The 16,437-nt window shown below is 40.4% G+C and overlaps 1 protein-coding gene across 4 annotated transcripts in view; it reads left to right on the forward strand.

Moving 5' to 3' along the window:
* slc12a5a (solute carrier family 12 member 5a) overlaps nt 1-16,437 on the forward strand; it is a 180,498-nt gene that overhangs the window by 82,870 nt on the left and 81,191 nt on the right. The window lies entirely within an intron of this gene.

Below are 16,437 nucleotides of genomic sequence, written 5' to 3' on the forward strand. Positions count from 1 at the left end.
GACTGCTGCCACATTTGATCTAAATCCTTTGATGTTAACTTCACTAAAGGCATTTTGTGTTCCATCCTCATCCTCATACACACCGGTGCCAACTACCAAGGTACAGCACAGTATCATAGTGGCCCAACTGTAAATCCCTATGGTGAAATAAGACCCAAATTGTGCTACACCGTCATTATCTCCCCTCTAATGCTGACTGCAACTCTCATTGAATTCAGAGAGCTCTCTCTGTGTGTGGCAACGCTACTCCTACAGAGCCAATCACGCCCTGAGCTAATGATTCATCGGGAACCAGGACTCTGGAGTGTTCCTGGACCACCTCCACTACAGTCCATCACAAATTACAGAGGTGTCTGACAGAACCTGACCAAGTCTTCATTAGAGTCACAGGGTATCCAGGCCTCTCTCTGGAGAGATTGAGGAAGAATAAGAAAATTGTGCAGCCAGAGGTTAGGTGCAACCAATTATATGCCACGCACACACTCGATAACGCATTTGAACTATGTGTATATGTCACGGCTTCCATTATTTGAAACGTGTTTTCCTGGAATGGTATCGTGCTAATTAGCCTGTTTTAATCAGGCAAGTGAAGAGAAGAGCTCTGTGTAGGGTCCTGCGTAATGGGTATGTAGATGTATAGTGACAGTCAGTCCTGTGTGCAGAAACTGGGCATGCAGGGAGTAAAGCCTGTGCTTGAGGCACTGAGGCATGATAACTCAGCTCTCACGTAAAAGTGCATTTATGACCATATATATATGTACATATATATACACATAGTAAATCTTTGCACAATGACTAATTTTCATCATTCATGTGCATTTACAGGCATCTATAGGCACGTCTCTACAATACTTACTAAATATTTTCTTTTCTCTCTTATACATTTGCACAGAAGCACACAAGCAAATTTGTGAAATGAAATGCGCTCCCTTCCATCTTCGTCCTCCCTGCTCCCTTCTCCAGTGCAATCATGCAAGTGCCTCCACTTATCTAATGCACATATGAATTTCGGCAGAACAGCTCATCATTAGAACGATGCATTATGAAGGAATGATCTGTGGCTATTCTCATAAAACGTCTCTGTTGATTTGACAAGGTTGACGGATAATTAGATCATCTTACTTGTTCTGTTTCACTAAATTGCACTGCACAGGACTGCACATAGACGTGATTTCACTGAGGCAGTTGCAGAGGTACAGAACGCAGAAATCCAAAAATTAATGAACATGGTTTTCACAAATGTTGAAGCGGGTGAAAAAAAAAAAACTGAGCTAGAGTGCAGCATAAAAAAAATCTGTGTGGTTATGGAGATGAAAAACAAACAAAAAGCTTTGTTACTCTAAATTAATGTACATGGTATGACAAGGCGGCACTAATGTCCCAGCTCATTAGCACAACATCTGGAGTAGGTCACACAATCCTACCAGAAATAGAGAAAGTGACAGCAAAGTGCACTCAGGCCTATCACAGGGGAGCTGTATTTGTCACTACATACATATGCAGTTTTACACAATCATGTACACACACGTGCATGAAGACAGACTCACCGGGGTAAACATGGTCCTGTAAAACTACACTGTCTGCAGTATCTTTCCATTATAATGACTGGTGACTTGTGTCTCAATTATTGATGCATGTAGAGTACGACTATGGATTGTGACTGACAAGTGCAGATACAGAAAACATAGCTCAGCAACATCTCCTGTGTCACTTACACAACACCTGGGTTCCCCAGACTGATTTGGGTGAAGAATTGTGTAGTGCAATGTGTTTGCGTCTATGGCAGACAGGGAGGGTTTTTCATTAATCTCTCTCTGGGTTTAACCAGTGTTTTTGTGGAGGCAGAATGCATATAGGCCCATACGTCTGGAGAGATAGAGGAGATAAATTATACAGAGAAACGACAAAACAGCAGAGGAGTTTCTTATATTCCTTTCCTGATGAACCCTTACTTCATCATGTTGTCGGTACGGTCCTGCTGTGGGTTGTGCGAGAGAAAACAAACAGACCTGGGTCAAGAAGTGGCCAAATAGTTTTGTTTTAAACAATTTGGTGCCTCGAGAGACAAAACAATCAGAGCCAGAAAGTTACTGGAGAGTTTTTGAAGTTTGAGTCTGAAAACTGCTCCACTGTGATTAATAACTTGCTCAACTCTGACTGAACTGTCCTCATTGATCTGGAGCATAACAGGAGAAATATGAAGTCTTTCAGTCCAAAACCATATAACTATTTTGTTAAAAAAAAAAACAAGTTAAAGGTTAGTCTGGTTGTCCTCTGAATCATTGCCCACTTCCCAAATTAGTTCAGTGATTCAAAAAAGTTGGGTGTTGTGTTCACTGATGGCTGTTTTAACTGGGTGGAGAAACAATCAACCAATCGCAGCTTTGTTGGCAGGATTAAGAATCGAGACTCCATCCAAATGGCTACCTAGCTACAGTCATGAAAAATAATACAGAAATAGGGTTGAGGGTTTAGTCTCTTCAGTTGTTGTGAAAAATGTTAAGTTGAGTATTCCTTGTAACTGCTACTGCAGCTTGTGCCAATGATGAAATCAGATGAAAATTACATCTGATATGTTACATGCTACTGGTTGGTAAGGGCAAAACAAAACAAAATAATTGACCTTTCTAGGGCTGTCAGAAAATGGTGAGAAATGCCAATCACTGTTTCCAAGAGCACAAGATACAACCTCAAATGTCTTCTTTTGTCCAAACCAACAATCCAAAACCCAAAGATATTCAGTTTACTATCATAGAGGACTAAAGAAACCACAAAATATTCACAATTAAGAAGCTGGAACCAGAGAATTGTCAATGGCATTTTTCTTTAAAAAGATACTCAAAATGATTAATCGATTAATCAAAATAGTTGGCGACCATTGCAGCTCTAGCCCTTTCCAAGAAATCGACTAACATGAACACGTCAGACTGAAGAAATAATGCAAAACAAAATCGCAATTCAGTTTGATTATATAGATAATTAAAGCAAACTTTTTTGACAAATATGTTCTTGTTGCATGCTAAATGTAAAGATAAAGATAGCTTTTATATTAGCAGTAAAACATTAGAAAAGTGTATTTTTCATACACAGTAAGTCGAGGTAAATCTTGCTTTGTGCTCTCCTGCTTATTTAAATGGTCGCCCCCATACTCGGTTTAAGGTTGGGCAATTTTATTGATTCCGATTCTGCTTATCAATTCCGGTTCTTATTGATTTCCATTTTCATTTCCAACATGGTAAAAAAAAAGAGGTCAAATCTTTAGCTAACAAAAATATCTTTATTCTTCTAAGCGTTTACTTTGACTTTTATTGTTTCATTAAAATAAGCAGAATCTTTTTAACCGATATTCACAAAGTGAATACATACAATAAAAACATTTGATCCAGTCAGTACATACATTTTCTTGTGGATGCTGTGGTATTTACACACTGGGCTGAAAAAGGTAGCAGTAGGGTTCCTATTGTTCCGATGTTCGACCACCTTGTTTTGTCGTTCTATAAAGCATTGCCAATGTGAAATTGAAATAAACCAATCATGTCAGTCACCAAGGCCCTAAGGAACACTCCAGAAAAATAGGGCTAAAGAAAAACATTGCGCTACTTTTTCCTGGCTAGTGTATCCTTGTAATGAAACACGAAAAGTGCAAACTACATAGCCGCTGGTTGCTGTGTGTTCCACATGAAATACTAAAAGCAGCAAAATAATGAAATGCTCTGTCCGTCCAAGCAATAGGGGCAAAATGCTAGAACTAAAGTGCATTCAGTGCACAACATTTAGCTTCAACCAAATAAACAAAGTCATAAATACATAATAACAATACGTAAATACATAAAAACAGAGAGTATATTACGGTTTGTCGCGGCTAGGTATCCCTGGCTCTGCTGGAGGTGCTAGTGAGATGCTAGCGCTTGCTGATGACACACTCTTCTTCATTCTTTTAGATGGACACTGTGCTGCCTTAAATGTTTGGTCAAATTTGATGTGCAACCTGACTTACAGCTAATTAGCTTCCCATATGCATTGCACTTTGCCTTGTTGTTTGCTTTAATAAAGTGAAGCCACACTTTTGAGCATTTACTACGATCCATCTTTCACTACTGTTGCGACGTTAGGCATGCACACTCGTATCAACAAATCGACACACTGTTGCATTGATGCATGACATAGACAGGTCCTGGTAGATAGCCATGTCCTTGCAGATATGTAGCTGTTTGCAATAATAAAGGGTTACTGCGTTTAGGAACTGATAAACAGAACCGAAATTCAATTTTTTTAACAGGTAGCTGGTAGGGATGCACAATAATATCAACACAACATCGGTATCAGCTGATAAAGGCTTTAAAATGAAATATCGGCATTGGCCCAAAATGAGCACTTCTGCAGATATGACAGGCCGATTTGTCGCCTTCTCCTCCGCCACCTGGCTCTGTTTCCGTCCACGGACCATCAGGGTGAAACACTCTGTGGAGGAGCTGCTGAATTCGACTGCACAGATAGGAAACACCTCAGCTGACAGGATGTACCACTCTGTTTGAAAAAACTTCTTTTTCTTCTTTTTGCTTTATTATGGCGGTTGGCAACCAGCATATTAGGTGCATTACCGCCACCTCCTGCTCCAGAGTGTGGCCCAGAGATTAAATCCGACCCATTAATCCTGTCTGTCTAATAAACTCAAAGAAAACTCCACTGCTCGACCCACTTGGCAGGTTCATTAAATTTTTAATGCTGAGCTCCTGAACTCTAGTCTTCCTGAGTTCTTCCTTCATATATTGTCTTTCTTGATCGTACATCGTGCAGCCCGGTAGTACCCGGTTCTTGGCATTTTGGATTTGCTTCTAATTTGGAACCGGTTTTCGGTTCCCAATCCTAACCGGCTCACAAAAGCATTTACATTTAGTGCTCCAACCGCCCAGTATCTAGTAAACCATTTTCTAGGAAAAATCGTCAATGAGAAGGAAGTGAAGTTGTTGTATAGTATGTCTCTGGTATCAGAGGCAACAGGTTGTCCAGCAAGGGTTTGTTTTGGGCTAAATAAGGGACATGTGCAGTTAGCATTAGCAGCAAGATTGAACAGACAATGAAGATTGTTTCCCACAGATGGATGTACAAATGGGTCTAGCAGATTGCCAGTTTCAGTCCAAAGTATCTAACAATATGTGAACCTAAATGAAGCAATCTAATTTCAGGAGATGATTTATTAGGAATGGGGGACTTGTAATGAGTCTTGAATTACGCAGGGACACATCTCCTAAAGTGGACAAAAAGATTCAATGCACCTGTAACAAACAATGATAGGTATTTCAGACAATGCAGTTTAGAAAGAAACAAATTCTGTTAGCGACATCAGACGATACATTTTGAGTATTAGCTTCTTACATGCAAACATGTACCTGATATCAGCACCCAAAATGGCGGCTATAACATTTTGAAACCAAAGGCTTTATTTGTTGCTACCACTGTGCAGCACGTTCAGGAGACACACAGATGCAATGTGAGCTTGGTTTTCTGTTGGCAGTGCCCATCATGGGAGCCTCTCTGGTGCATACATCACTATGCCAACTCTCAACCATGCCAGTCAGCAGCAGCAGCAGTACTGCTAAATAGGTCACACTGCAGTCACAGTGGCTCCTGAGGAAGAGAAGGAGGAGAGAGAAAAACAAGGAGAGAAACAAAAGAGATACAAAAGAGAGATAGAGCAGGCAAAGTAGAAGAGGGTTTAAGAGATAGGATAATGCAGAAGATAAAGGAATGAGATGAGCAAAGAAAAAAGGGGGAACAAGAGGGAAGAGGAGGGAGGAGTCAGAAGATCAGGAGCGAGAATTGATGGGATTTGCAGAGGAGAGATGGCAGCTACGAGGCAGAGGAGTCACGAAAGGAGAGGCGCTGATTAATAGATGTGGATTTTTCAGAAAAGGGACGATAATGCAACTCGCAGCATGTAACGGCATGCAGAGAGAATGCAGATAAAGAAAAGATGAACACAAAGGTGACGGTGAGGCAGATGAAAGGAACATGCAGCCAGTCTGCAATATTGTTATTCCACTCCTATTTATACAGCAAACAGTGTGCCATCTTTGAGTGTTTCTTGTGTGCAATTAAGACATTGAGAACATATCAATATACTGTCATTTCTTAAGATTTGGTTAGTTTACAAAATATGCAGGATTAAGTCTTAAAAGTGTGTTTTTTTCACCCCCCCCCCAAACCATGTAGAGATAATATTTCTGTGCGTAGTTGGTGACTTGACGTATTCAGGCTTCATTTTTGTGACACTACATCGTACATCAAATCTTCATGCTGAGGGCTCATGGATTTTTTTTTCCATGCCTGCATTAATTTACTATTTTGGTGTCACTTGCAAATAAGCTACACGATGCAATTTTGGGTACAAGGATTACCATGATTTCCCAAAAGCACGCAACGTAAAGCCCAGTCATCTGTGCACATATCCATAGATCCATGATCCACTGCCACAACCTGTGCACACATTTCCAAGAGGTATTGATCTACAAAAGTAGAGCCCTTAAACTCTTTTACCATCCACCAATCCATAATTTTCTGCATGTTGAAAACTACAAAGAAGAAAAAGTATCTTGTGTTGCATTTGTGACGTTTCATCGTTTAGGAATGCAACTAGCAATTATTGTCATTATCACTTCATCTGGAGATTATTTTCTTCTGAAAATGTCTATGAAATGTCAGAAAAGGTAGAAAAATGCTCATCAAAATTTCCCAGGACTTCATTCAACATATTTAAATAGCTTGTTTGTCCAACCGACGGACAAAAACTCAAAGATACTCAGTAGTCTACTATTAGAGAAGGCGAAGAAACCAGTAATTTTCATCTCTGAGAAGCCTGAACTACTGATATTTTGTAATTTAGACAACTAACTGATTATCAAAGTTGTTGCAGATGTATTTTCGGTCAATTGAAAAATCATTTCTGCTCTAATTGTGTTGTTCATACGCAGTAAAAATGTAATTGACCAACAGTCAAGTGATGTTAAATGTCATTGGCATCGTCAAATAAACAGCCCTTTCCACATTCCCACATACAGATGGATATATATGGTGAGTGTTATATTAAAAAATATATTAATAGATTTTAATTAATAATTTTGTCCAAAACTATTATTCAGTTTGACATTTATGAGCTTCTTCTAAATAATGGCAAATGATGGTATTACTCTACATAAGATTTGATAAGTAAGATGCTTGTCTTTCATTCTGTGCAGCTGTAAATTATGAATTTCAGCGTGTTTATTGCGGCTCTTCAAGCATGAAGAACATTGTGTGGCTTTAATTAAAGAATACAAAAGTTGTTCAGAGTGTAATGAATGAAAGAGGTTGGTATAGACGTGTCAGCCGAGATAATAAATGATGTCATATTCTCACTCTGGATAAGCTTAGCCTTGTCAAGGGCACTACGGAAAATGGTGTAAAGATTGATTGTCAGACTACTGGCTCTCGGACATCAGAACAACGTAGACACATATCTGTAATAGTGACCTTACTGTAGCGCAGCTAACACAGCTGTGAAGTCTGATAAGAAGAAACACATTTTTCTTCTCTAGTGAATACACTTCACCCCTGATCCGTTAAAACAATACAGCATCAATTCTTTCTCTTCTAGTCTTTCGTGCACACATCTCTGTATGACTGAGACCATCCTCACTGTGTACATGTGACCATTCCTGCACAAGACAGACACACACACACACACATAAATGCACACATTTACATACACACACTGTGTTAACCAAGCACACTGTGACAGTTTAACACCCTCATTATGTTATTAATACCTGTGGCCGTGTCAATAGCCTCTAATGCCAGTGTCAACGCTCTGTAATGGAATCACTTACATCAGTCGCACCCCTCCCTCTCCTTGAACTGTTTGCCATGCAGAGAGTGTGTGAAGTCCTTCAGCCCTCCCGCTCAGCTTAGCAGCAGGGGGAGGATCAGGAAAGAGCGAGAAGGGCAGGAAAGACAGGAAAAGAGGAGGAGAAGTCTGGATTGGATAGGTTAGTTACCCCCCCGCCCCCCCGAAAGGTGACTAAGCTTTTGTCGTGCCAGGTGTGCAGCTATCTGACCAGTCCCATTTAAACATGCTGTCAAACATATTGTCTCTTCTTATTATCGCCCAGCAGACCAAAAATACTGAAAGATCTCTCACCTTATCAGTGATCTATCAATGGATTGACAATGTCATGGCAACAGATGCTCCATCCTCCTCGCTTCTTCTGTCTCCAGTTCATCTGATTAATCTCTGGCCTTGAGCCTTTTGAATCTCCGCCAAAGATGGTGACAAGTGAAGGACTGCTCCATTGACTGACATACCACAGCAGTGGACTCTTCTCTTTGATGCTTAAGACCACTGTCTCTGTGACAGATTAGACAGGTGTTATTTTATATTTTTCTTATTGTCAACCAGTCCCATTAAAACCAACAATAATGTTCTTACCAGTCAGTGGCTCTCAACAACAACCCCATTATTTCCTACTGAAGATGTAGAGAGAAAACAGGTCACAAATGTATAGTTTCAGTGCAACAACAGACAGACACTGTAGTTTTTAGCAAACTTAACAAAAAAAAAAGTAAATAGAGCATTTTAGGAGGACTATTTTCAACCACAGATTAATACACATTTGTGAAATATGAATGACAATGACAATGAAATATGATTCAGGAAGTACAGCTGGAGTTACGGATTAATGCATTTAAAGACGTATCAGACCAGTTTGTAATTCTCACAGATAGGATTTTATAACTCTGCAAATTTATCAGCGCGGCAACTGCAACCATCTATTTTATCTTCCATCGTGGTGATTGTGTGGTAAACAGCAGAAACAAAGTGTTCACATTACAAAGTTCAACCAGGAATGTGTGCTTAGTTATACTGTACAGCATGTGATTGGCTAACGCGGCGCCTTGCTGCATTATGTTGCATTGCATTGCAGCAAAAGTTGAGCCTGGTTCAACCTTTGCCGGATCCTGCGTTGTTTTGCTGGAGCACTCTGCATTGGCACCCCCTCTGCATCTATGCATCGTTCATTCAAATGAATGAGAGAGCTGCGTTTTCTCGCACAGAGCTAATGTCGGTCTGAACACCACCTTAGTGAGCATTTACTTCATCAGGACAGCGTATGTGGAATAGACTATAAATAAAACCAGAGTTTTGGCTGCACAGATAATACTTGCTGGATCTACTGATCACTGGTTTTAGTCTTTTTCGTGGGATTTGTTGGCAATAAGAAAAATGTGCAGCATCGCCAGCCTTCCTTTTCAAGAACCAGGTTCCCGTGGGTTCACATCAGGATTCTCTAATGGCCTCAACCATCTAGACTGATATCCACCAGAGAAATTATAAATGAGAAAAGGGGCTTAATAGTCCCACCAGTTCACCTTTCCTGCGGGTTTCATGTCTCTGTGATCTCATTGTGTGTAGTCACAGGTGCAGATGGAACCAGTTAAGGTATTCTCAGAGGCCAGCAACCCCCCTCTTGCATTCACACATAACTACAGTACCGTAGCTTTACCCTCAATGCTTAATGTAATGCAAAGATGAACCAGACCTTCAAAGACCTAAAGCAATTTTTTATCTCAGCCTCCATCCTGACCCAACCCTTTATTCTCTTTTATCCATTTCCATATTCAGTATATACTTATCACATTACATCGGTAATAGTTTAGGGGTGAGCTGTTTCCTTTGGTAACACCTTATCTCCACTTGTCTTCATGTTCCCTCTGACAGTCAAAGTGAAGGACAGACAGGACTAATTTGCTGAGCTTGAACCGGCTTGACTCTGGCCTGGTCAAAGGCAGCCGAGTGTGAAGGGGGTTGTAGACTCAGATGTGATAAACACTGAAAATAAACACAATGCTCAGAGTTCTTTAACATTTAAGGCCTCCTGCTGTTGCTGAGCCCTTCTTACACAACAAGAAACTTTTAGAATCACGATGTACCTCTCCAATCTGGAAATGTAAGTAGAGTCGACACGTTGATGCATTTCTTTTTAATTAGGGAATAGTCGTTGACAAAGGTATCTAAAAAATGTAAAATGATTAAACATTTATTTAGACCTGTGTTGAAGGAAGAGCCCGTCTGCTGGATGGAACAAAGCTCAGAGATTAAACTAGAAATGATGTTTCATCATCCGCAGAATGCACGCAGCACTTATTGTTTCAGTTAGAGACACCAAACCAGGACAAGACTCAGAGCCAAAAATAGAACTCATGTCTTTTAACCACATTTAAAAGTTTTACTTGTGTGTCTGTTCGGTCACGGACGTGTCACTTCTGCTACAGTAGCATGCTGTGTATGTGATCATACTTGCATATTTCTTGATGAATCATGTAGATGCTTCTGCAAGTACAAGACATGGGAGCACACCATCATCAAATCATGTGAAAACATACTTAATTTTTTATCATAAACCCAACATTTTTTGTCCTGCATGTGTGTGTGTGTGTGTGCACGCGTATGTGTGTCTTCTTCAAGTAGCGTGACTTTCCTAAACGGTTACAGACAGTAAACTGTCAGTAGAAGCAAACTGGTGCAATTATTCCCCGGCACTGATTGATGATGCAGCAAGCTCAATCTAATGCTGAGAGTCCCCTGTACCACACACCCTAATGCTATGCAGTCAACACACACACACACACACACACACACACACACATACACGGACATTTTGTCAAGTGCAATGAAAATGCATCCAGCAGTAACTTGTTGGAACTGGGCATTTTAGGGTGATACATCAAAATCCCCCTCAAATGCAAACACTTGCAAAGCCGACACGTTTCATAAATCACCTGCGGAGGCAGAGCTGGTGTGTGGGTGTGTGTGTGTGTGTGTGTATGTTGCTTGTGTGCCCGTGAATCCTCCTCTATTATCCTCCTTCAGGAAGTGACCTCTATTTACCTGTCATACATTGTTACCTCCCCTAACACATGCACACACACACACAGACACACAGTTACTGCAGTGCAGCACCAAGTCATGGGTGTTTCTTTTCCAGTTGTTCACATACCGCCGGCTCAAAACCACTAACCACGCACTACAATTAAGACAATGTTCAGCAAAGACAATGACGAGGGAACCAAAAAAAGGCAGAAAGAAGACAAACGTGCAGCAGGAAAGGTCTGGAAAGTGAAGTACAGTAGGACAGTAGGCATTGGACTGTAGATTTCAAATCTGCAGCATTATGGAGAATACCAATATACAGACACCGAGGACAAGAGCCTCTTATTTTACTAAGCTTACAAAAGCATATGCACACAGAGCCCACCCCCCCCCACACCACCACCACCACACACACACATACACACACACACACAAATACACACTCTGGAAGGGGCTTGTGTAATGCTTGTAGTAAAAGGGGTAGAAAAGGTGTCTCCGCTGAGGCTGAGGCCTTCGGTAGTTGAAACAGAACAGATTCAGCCCGGTGCTTTGAGGTTCGGCTGCACCCAGCCCAGCCTTTGAACTGTGCACGCGTCCGGCCTCGTGGCCCAGGGTAATTAGCATTTCACCGGCATCCATCTTCAAAGGCAGGAGGGGTGGATAGCAAGGAGCATCACACACACACATTCATATCAAAAGGGCCTCTGTCCTCCGCGGTGAGGTCTAATGTCACAGTTTAAAAAACTGCTGCAGTTAAATGCTCGATGTCCTGGGTGCCCTCGCTGTCCTCGGGTCATTTAATGGGCCCCTACAAGCAAAAGAAGGCTTCAAGGACAATGTTGTCCAGTATAATAATACTCTATCTAAGTATATTAATATTATATATAGGATTAGTATATCATTTTGGTCAATTTAATGATTACTGAATCAAAAGTGTACTTTTCTATGAAAAAGTTATCTACTGTGGGCTTAAATGAGCATGTGGTCATGACATTTGGTCACAATTTGTTATCAGTGGTATGTTTTATAAAACACAACTTAAAGGAAGGACTTTAAAGGAAGACTGGTGATATTCAATATTTATATTATTGTCCACAAATCCCAAGAAAAGACCAAAACTAACACTAAATTGATCCTACCAACAAGAATTTCCTGTATCTAATCCCTCTGTGCCATAGAATGCTATTGTTGTCCAAAAATGATCAAAAACACGTCACTGTTGCAGTGGGTGACATGTTTTTTCATTTCAATGAACACAGTCATTCGTTAAGAACTACAGTGCCCACCTGTTTTTTAGAAAATTACTTTTTTAAAAATGAAACTATGAGTTTGTGTCCTGTTTTTAACACTCTTAACAATAGCACTCATTTTTGAAAATGCAAATCGAAAATGAAAAGCGTCAGACTTTAACACTTTAACCATGAACACAGGCATTTCCAAACCACTTTAAAAATGTTTTAACCCAAACCATGATCTTCTCTTTTTTATGCCAAACCATAATCATAGTATTTTCAGATCAGAATATGGTCATACGTGTCATTTCGAAAGGCACTGACGAACAATGTGTTCTGTCATTTAGTTTGGGTGACTTACAAATTTGCGTTTGAGTGAATGGGCCTGTGGCTGAGACAGACTAACATATAATTGGTTTTGGTGTGAAAAATAAAGAGTAATGCCTGTTTTTTCCTTTAACAGCTCCTAAATAAAGATGCAATAAAAATATTTTGAGATAAATTAAAATATCTCCTGCCCCACAATCTTTTAAAAATCTGATAACAAGTAATTTGATTCTGCTTGTCACCTTTTTGATTTAAGTAAGAGAATGACTTGATTGCTGGATTTAAGTTTTTTTTTTTATGCATCTTGTTTTTGTTAAGGAGCCAGCCTGATCTGATGTCAGAGCCCTTGAAGTAATTAGTTGGCCCAGTCAACCTGCTCTTTCGAGGCTTCTGTCAGTTGTGTACTTAACTGAAGCTGAAGTGTACTTTGGAAGAGTGTACTTAACACCAGCCGCACATCTGCCGAGCCTCCGTGAGAGCCTCATCAGTGGGAATGCAGGGACAGAGGGGCTAACGGTAGACCACCAGCTGCTTATGAGGGAGAGGAAGGAAAGGGGGGTTGATGGGATGAACGGGAGGATGTGAGGAAAGCAAGATAGAAGATTGAATAAGGAAAAAAAGGACAGGAGGAGGAAGTAGGAGACTTCAAGAATAAGAGGATCAGGTCAAAGAGAAAGACTCAGAGATTAGACTCAGGAAACATAATGGCGAGATGATGTCTCATGGATGTGGAAAGGTTAAGCTGAGAGACAGAACATGGCGTACCATACGTTAGTCATAACTGACTCAGCTGTGCGTGCTGTTTACCTCCATGTCACATGGAGGAGACTGTTTATTAAAAGGGTTTACATGTGATTTGTTTGGATGCATGTGCATTTACCTTCCCTGAGGCGACACGGTTGTAGGAAGAATTTAATTAAATGAGCGTTGATGTTTTGAATAAACTTGTATACGTTTCCTCACAATGCGCCTTATTAAATGGATGGACTCATCATTAGTTTCACTTCGAGAATATCTGTGTATCAGAATGTACAGGGCTGATTGATAAATCTATTATGCTTTCAGTGATGAATTATGAAGTTATCAGAGCACAAAATTAATTGACTTTTTTCATTTGTGCAAAACAACAACTCCTAAGTACAGAGCATTCAACGTACTACGTAACACTTACGACAGTAAATATGCAGCTTATTACTACATTTAGGGCTTTATTTTCATTATCAATTAATCGATTAGTTGTTTGATCCATAAAATCTCAGAAAATGGTGAAAAATTTTGATCACGGTTTCCCACAGCCCAAGGTGACATCTTCAGATCCCTTGTTTTGTCCACAACAGTCCACAACCCAAAGATATTCAGTTTGCTATAATAGAAGATGAAGAAAAGATGCTGGAACCAGAAAATCTGGACATTTTTTTCTTTAAAAATGACTCAAAATGATTAATTGATTATCAAAATAGTTGGCGATTAATTTAATAGTTGACAACTATACTATTAATCAACTAATCATTGCAGCTCTAATTAAATTAAACAGTGACTAACTGAAATTGAGAATCACGTAGAAACAAGATCTACAGCCATGTTAGCAGCTCTGTGAGGCTGTACTTACAGGTGCAGTGGTGCTTTGCGCTAAATGCTACCGCCAATGCTAACATGCTGATGTTTAGTGGTTATACAGATTAAACCTGCAGTGCGGAACTTTTACATATAAATGAACGTCCATTACATTCAAGCCCTTGCCAAATGTGTTCACACAATGCTGATTAAGCCTATCATCAACAGATAAATCACTCTGTATTTCACAGTATATCAGAGTTTTTAATCTGGTGTCAGGTTTGACATTTCCGCGCTGGCCTAATGAATGCATGAATGCAGACTTCCACCGGCTGAGCAGCTAACTTCCGGTTAGCTCTCTGCTAACTTGAAAGGGGATAAATAAAATAATCGTGCATCTCCTCTAGACTTCCCAAATATTATCGGACCGAATGGATCAAATTCTGATAGTGAAAGACATCACAACACCCCCGCGAAGTCATTTCGTGGAGGTGGTGTGATGTTCAAAACAATTTATCCACCATTTTACAGCCGCAACAATAGGGACAGAGTAGACTGTGGGGAGCCTATGACATAAGCATGTGTCAACAGTGTTTTTGTAATTACTCTCACTGCCAGAAGGGGGAGACTCCAACTTTAACATGTCCACCATTTTAATTTAGCATGATAGCATGCTAACACTTGCTAATTAGTGCAGCTGATAGTGAGTTAGTTTTGCAGGTACCTAGTCATTAATATGTAAAAGTATTGGAAAAATTTAAATTTGGACCTGATGATGGTTCTAGAGGGAAAGTTATGGGGTTGTTATAATTCATCCTGAGGTAGACATGAATGTATACCAATTTTCACAGCAATACATGTTGGTATTTTTCAGTCTGGACCAAAGTGGTGGACTGACTGACATCTCTGGAGCTGCCACAGCCTTTAAAACAAACAAATGGAAAAAACAGATGTAGAAAAAAAACGGATACCTCAAAGAAATCAAAGTGTTATGACATGGAGAAAATGAAGCGAATCCTTTAATTTAAATCTGTAAACAAGCAAAAGATACCGCCTTTTTCTGTTTCAGCACAAACTGACATACAAGACTATGAAAAAAAAAATCATGGTAAACTGATGAAGGAGCTGTTATTGTCTCACGCACATGCACATCTGTCGTATCCTCCAGCGGCGGCTTGTGTCTGCTGACAGTGTGTCTGAATTCATGTTTTATTCAGCTGTGTCTCCTTCCCGTCACTCAGACAGGCTAAGAAGATGTGCTGTGGATAGCCAAGCATGGACATGCCATCACTCAGCACCTAACTTAATCTACAAGCATGCACTCACACACACGCAGAATTAAACTCAAGGACACACAAGTGTGCGCACACACTTGTACCACTACAGTCAGATAAAGCTTAGCACTCAGTATTCAAAGTACAAGCACAGACGCATGCACACACACAGTCGGATACTCAGTATTCATAAGGCACGCAGCAGAGGGATGCGAAAGAACTCAGCAGTTACGACAGATCACTGACAAGCTAAATTTATCACACAGCCCCACTGAATTACAGATGAGAAAGAACGTGGCCGAACGGGGAGATGAGTGACATCCAAAACACGATTAGCACACCAAAGGTTACCTTATTAAACATACGATTGTTAAGAGCAGAATCGACACGTTCCAACCTTTCTGTCTGACTGACAAGCGAGGAGTATCAATCGCTCTATAACTGCTGTTTGGTATTTTAAGGCATTTCCACCTTAAAAAAAAACCTCCCACTGTGAATTTAGATTACAAAACAGTCCCAATAAAATATTAAAGACTGCTCGTCCAGACATTTCCAAACCAAGGGTTTAAGGAAAAAGGATTTATTCCAGTAAAAGATGTTTTTACCAGTGAAAACCAACAGTACTTTGGTTACATAAGTCTTCATAGACGACATCTTGACAGCTTCCTCCTCCTGTCTGATATTGACTTGAGTCAAGCTGTGTCATCATTGTCCATACAAATCTCCATTGATTGTTGGTAGAGTCACTGACCTGCAAGCGATTCCCAGCGACAGCAATGACTACCCAAAATGGCGACCTGGTTAACTGCCTCTTGGTGGGAGTCCATTAGCTCTCGCTGAGGGAGGCTCGCAGGCGTCTCTGCCAGTCCTGACGGCTGGAGGCTGGCAGAGGTGGCTTGTCAAAAGCTAGACAATGCACACAACCAAGGAGGACAGGGGGAGATTAGCAGCCTGCTGGCTGGTTTGTGTTGAATGCTGCTGCTGCAGCACTCAGAGGAACATCAGTCACACTGGCAGCCAAGAAGAAATGACTTTGGTCTTCATTTGATATTTTCTTCTTTTATTGTTACATTTCAATCTAAGACCAACAGCAATGTCAACTGAAGCTCAAATAGTATGCCATTATTTTGTTTTTGTGTGTGAA

The sequence above is a fragment of the Thunnus maccoyii genome, chromosome 3 (genome assembly GCF_910596095.1).
Source record: "Thunnus maccoyii chromosome 3, fThuMac1.1, whole genome shotgun sequence".
Lineage (NCBI taxonomy): Eukaryota > Metazoa > Chordata > Actinopteri > Scombriformes > Scombridae > Thunnus > Thunnus maccoyii.